This window comes from Dermochelys coriacea, chromosome 7 (genome assembly GCF_009764565.3).
Source record: "Dermochelys coriacea isolate rDerCor1 chromosome 7, rDerCor1.pri.v4, whole genome shotgun sequence".
In the NCBI taxonomy this organism is placed as follows: domain Eukaryota; kingdom Metazoa; phylum Chordata; order Testudines; family Dermochelyidae; genus Dermochelys; species Dermochelys coriacea.
The window spans coordinates 96,252,202-96,258,201 of NC_050074.1; positions in this window are offsets into that span (position 1 = coordinate 96,252,202).

A 6,000-nucleotide genomic window follows, 5' to 3' on the forward strand; every position below is an offset into this window, starting at 1 on the left:
GTTTTGTATTTATTTTCTCCTACCTCCTTCCCTCTGTGAAATCAATGGCCTGCTAAACCCAGTTTTGAGTTCTAGCCTTGAGGCAGCCATTCAGTTTCTTGCAAAGCCACCCCCTTTGTTGATTTTAATTCCCTGTAAGCCAACCCTGTAAGCCATGTCATCAGTTGCCCCTCCCTCCGTCAGGGCAACAGCAGACAATCGTTCCACGCCTTTTTTTCTGTACAGACGCCATACCATGGCAAGCATTGAGCCCGCTCAGATCACTTTGGCAATTAGGAGCACATTAAACACCACACGCATTATCCAGCAGTATATGCAGCACCAGAACCTGGCAAAGCGAAACCGGGCGAGTAGGCGACGTCAGCGCGGTGATGAGAGTGAGGACATGGACACAGACTTCTCTCAAAGCACGGGTCCTGCCAATGTGGGCATCATGGTGCTAATGGGGCAGGTTCATGGGGTGGAACACCGATTCTGGGCCCGGGAAACAAGCACACTTTGGTGGGACCGCATAGTGTTGTAGGTCTGGGATGATTCCCAGTGGCTGTGAAATTTTCGCATGCGTAAGGGCCCTTTCATGGAACTTTGACATGCTTTCCCTTGCCCTGAAGCGCAAGAATACCAAGATGAGAGCAGCCCTCACAGTTGAAAAGCGAGTGGCAATAGCCCTGTGGAAGCTTGCAACGCCAGACAGCTACCCGTCAGTCAGGAATCAATTTGGAGTGGGCAAATCTACTGTGGGGGCTGCTGTGATGCAAGTAGCCAATGCAATCAAAGATCTGCTGATATCAAGGGTAGTGACCCTGGGAAATGTGCAGGTCATAGTGGATGGCTTTGCTGCAATGGGATTCCCTAGCGGCGGTGGGGCCATAGATGGAACCCATATCCCTATCTTGGCACCGGAGCACCAAGCCAGCGAGTACATAAACCGCAAGGGGTACTTTTCAATAGTGCTGCAAGCACTGGTGGATCACAAGGGACATTTCACCAACACCAATGTGGGATGGCTGGGAAAGACTATACTCGCATCTTCAGGAACTCTGATCTGTTTCAAAAGCTGCAGGAAGGGACTTTCTTCCCAGACCAGAAAATAACCGTTGGGGATGTTGAAATGCCTATAGTTATCCTTGGGGACCCAGCCTACTCCTTAATGCCATGGCTCATAAAGCCATACATAGGCAGCCTGGAGAGTAGTCAGGAGTTGTTCAACTACAGGCTGAGCAAGTGCAGAATGGTGGTAGAATGTGCATTTGGACGTTTAAAAGTGCACTGGTGCAGTTTACTGACTTGGTTAGACCTCAGCGAAACCAATATTCCCACTGTTATTGCTTGCTGTGCGCTCCACAATATTTGTGAGAGTAAGTGGGAGATGTTTATGGCGGGGTGGGAAGTTGAGGCAAAATACCTGGCTGCTGGATACACACAGCCAGACACCAGGGCAGCTAAAGAGCACAGGAGGGTGTAGTGCGCATCAAAGAAGCTTTGAAAACCAGTTTCATGACGGGCCAGGCTACGGTGTGAAAGTTCTGTTTGTTTCTCCTTGATGAAATCCCCCGCCTCTTGGTTCATTCTACTTCCCTGTAAGCTAACCGCCCTCCCCAACTCCCTTCGATCACCGCTTGCAGAGGCAATAGTCATTGTTGCTTCACATCGTGCATTCTTTATTAATTCATCACACAAATAGGGGGATAATTACCAAGGTAGCCCAGGAGGGGTGGTGGAGGAGGGAAGGACAAGGCCACACAGCACTTTAAAACTTATTGAATTCCAGCCTTCTGTTACTTTGCCAATCTTCTGGGGTGGAGTGGCTGGGTGGCCGGAGGCCCCCCCACTGCATTCTTGGGCGTGGGGGTGAGGAGGCTATGAAACTTGGGGAGAAGGGTGGTTGGTTACACAGGGGCTATAGCTGCGGTCTGTGCTCCTGCTGCCTTTTCTGCAGCTCAACCATACGCTGGAGCATATTAGATCGTCCAGCAGCCTCAGCATTGAATCCTGCCTCCTCTCATCACGCTGCCGCCACCTTTCAGCTTCAGCCCTCTCTTCAGCCCACCACCTTTCCCCCCAGTCATTTTGTGCTTTCCTGCACTCTGACATTGTTTGCCTCCATGCATTCGTCTGTGCTCTGTCAGTATGGGAGGACAGCATGAGCTCAGAGAACATTTCATCGTGAGTGCATTTTTTTTCACCTTCTAATCTTTGCTAGCCTCTGGGAAGGAAAAGATCCTGTGATCCTTGAAACACATGCAGCTGGTGGAGGGAAAAAAAAGGGACAGTGGTATTTGAAAAGACACATTTTATAGAACAATGGGTACACTCTTTCACGGTAAAACCTTGCTGTTAACATTACATACATAGCACATGTGCTTTCGTTACAAGGTCGCATTTTGCCTCCCCCCACTGTGTGGCTAACAGCGGGGAACGTTTCTGTTCAGCCATAGGCAAACAGCCCAGCAGGAATGGGCACCTCTGAATGTTCCCTTAAGAAAAGCATCCTATTTCAACCAGGTGACCATAAATGAGGATAATACAGAGAGATAAAGAACGGATGTTGTTTGAACGAGCAAACATACACTGCAATGCTTTGTTCTACAATGATTCCCGAGTACGTGCTACTGGCCTGGAGTGGTAAAATGTCCTACCATGGTGGATGGAATAATGCTGCCCTCCCCAGACACCTTTTGCAAAGGCTTTGGGAGTATATCCAGGAGAGCCACGAATGCCAGGGCAAATTAATCATTAAACATGTTGGCTTTTAAACCTTGTATAGGATTTTAAAAGGTACACTCACCAGAGGTCCCTTCTCCGCCTGGTGGGTCCGGGAGGCAGCCTTGGGTGGGTTCGGGGGGTACTGGCTCCAGGTCCAGGGTGAGAAACAGTTCCTGGCTGTCGGGAAAACCGGTTTCTCCGCTTGTTTGCTGTGAGCTATCTACAACCTCCTCATCATCGTTGTCCTTGTCCCCAAAACCTGCTTCTGTGTTGCCGCCATCTCCATTGAAGGAGTCAAACAACACGGCTGGGATAGGGGTGGCTGAACCCCCTAAAATGGCATGCAGCTCATCATAGAAGTGGCATGTTTGGGGCTCTGACCCGGAGCGGCCATTTGCGCCTCTGGTTTTCTGGTAGGCTTGCCTCAGCTCCTTAAGTTTCACGCAGCACTGCTTCGGGTCCCTGTTATGGCCTCTGTCCTTCATGCCCTGGGAGATTTTTCACATGTTTTGGCATTTTGAAAACTGGAACAGAGTTCTGATAGCACGGATTCCTCTCCCCATACAGCGATTCAATCCCGTACTTCCCGTTCAGTCCATGCTGGAGCTCTTTTGTGATTCTGGGACTCCATCATGGTGAGCTCTGCATGGTCACCTGCAGCTTGCCACACTGGCCAAACAGGAAATTGAAATTCAAAAGTTCGCGGACCTTTTCCTGTCTACCTGGTCAGTGCATCTGAGTTGAGAGTGCTGTCCAGAGCGGTCACAATGGAGCACTCTGGGATAGCTCCCGGAGGCAAATACCATCTAATTGTGTCCACAGTACCCCAAATTCGACCCAGCAAAACCGATTTCAGTGCTAATCCCCTTGTCGGGGGTGGAGTAAGGAAATCGATTTTAAGAGCCCTTTAAGTCCAAAAAAAAAAAAAAAAAAAGGGGCTTCATCATGTGGACGGGTGCAGGGTTAAATCGATTTAACGCTGCTAAATTCGACCTCAATGCCTAGTGTAGACCAGGGCTAAGAGTAGAAGCTGGTTAAAACTAGGTGATAAGGAACTTCAATAAATAAGTATAATTTTTGACTCATTGCAGGATGTTTTCCTATATTTGTTTGTAGGCAAGTTCAGGCCTCAGCAGAATATGGTCACTCAGGGCTTGGGAAAAGGCAATATTCTACTCCTCTTCCCCCCGCCCTTTAGAGTGCATGCGTTTAGTTTAAACAGAATGCATTGTTAGGATAGACTATGATCAACAGACTGTACAGGAACAATTTGTATTTTTAAAACTTTTTATCTGATTACAGGGATAATGACTAAAAAATCAACCTGACAATTTTGCATGATTAGAAAAATGATATTCATGCAGATTTCTCTTTATCTTTCCAAATGGAATGGGATTCCTGTCACACGCTGCATACCATTTATCTCGTAAGATTACTCAGTGCCTCTTACTTTTCTCCTCCAAATAATCTCAGATGCTTTATGCATGTAACTAGTCTGCTATTTGACAGATCCAGACATATCAAAATAATAGCCATTTTTCCACACCACTGAACCTGTATAAAGAACAAGATGCTTTGAAACTGAAGGGACAGAATTGGGGGGCGGGGGGAGAGAACCAGATTGCATCAGGTATATTTACACAAAAATGGATTCCTTAGAGTGCACCTTTATGCTGACATAAACGCTTCCATTTCTTGTACCTCTTGTGAATGACCATTTTACACTGAACCCTTCACTCCCATGTTATGTAATATTTAAACTGATTGTTGGTGTTCTGGCTCTAGCTACCCAGTCTTATTCTGAAATGTAGTATTCACTCATTCAGGTTGATCGGCATTGGATGGCAGAGCTGGTTGAAAATTTTGTCATTCTTTTAAATAGAAAGTTGCATTTTGGATTAAATAAAACGTTTTCTAAAGCGTCTGCTTTCCTCAAACTCTAGAACTTTTGCTGTTAAACCAAAACCTTTTTGGTTTTCAGCAGTTTTCTCCTGGAAATTCTTGTTTGGTAGGGAGTTGCTTTTAACAAGGAAAAGCATCCGTTACTCTGAAAAAACACCCATTTTCTGACCAGCTGCATTTGATAGAAAGTCAGTGAAGAGAGTGGAATACTGGGATGATGTGCTTGTGGTGTTGCTGAGCAAGTGGATTGCAGTATTCTGAACCAATTGCAGGAACTAGTGGTGTTCCTCAAGGATAGATCCTGAGACCAAGCTTATTTAATATTTTCATTAATGAACTTGGCAGAAAGTGGGAACATGCTAATGAAATTTGAAGATTGCCAATATGGAGGGAGACCAGAATATCATACAAGAAAATCTGAACTATCTTGAAAACTAGAATAATAGAAATGGGATGAAATTTAAGAGTGCAAAGTCATGCACTTAGGGACTAACATTAAGAATGTTTGCTATAAGCTTGGGACTTACCAGCTGGAAGCAATGGAGGAGACAAACCTGGGTGTATTGGTCAATCACAGGATGACTGAGCCGCCAATGTGATGTGGCTGTAGAAAAAGGCTAATATCTCACCTGATGCATCCTACGATTGTATTTCTAGTAGAGATATGGAAGTGTTAATACAATTGTACAAGGCACTGGTGAGCCCTCCTCTGGAATACCATGGGCAAGTCTGGTGTCTCATGTTTAAGAGAGGAATTCAAACTGGAACAAGTGCAGAGAAGGGCTAGTAGGATGATCAGAGGAATGATGAACCTGTTTCACATGAAGAGATGAAAGGAGATTGGCTTGTTTATCTTTCCCCTCAAGCCTTTGGTTGATTATAATTCCTTCTCTAAATACATCAGAGGGATAAACCCCAGTGACGGGGAGGAGTTAAAGTTAAGGTCCAGTATGGGCACAAGAACAAATGGATACAAACTGGCCAAAAAGTTTAGGCTTGAAATTAGATGAAGGCTTCTAACCATCACAGGAATGAAATTCTTGGACAGCCTTCCAAGGGAGATATGGGGCAATTAACCTAACTGGTTTCAAGACTGAACTTGATAAGTTTATGGAAGGGATGGTAAGATGAGGTTGGCTACTATAGATATGGCCTATTCATGACTGCTATTAGCAAATGCCTCCAGCCGTTGGAGATGGGACACTAGATGGGAAGGCTCTGAGTTACCCAGAGAATTTTCCCAGGGGTCTGTCCAGTGAGTCCCTCACATGCTCAAGTCTACCTGATGACCATTATTTTGGGCCAGGAAGGAATTTTTCCCCCAGGTCAGATTGGCAGAGACTCAGGGGAGTTTTCTTCCTCTTAGCATGGAGCACAGGTCACTTGCTGGTT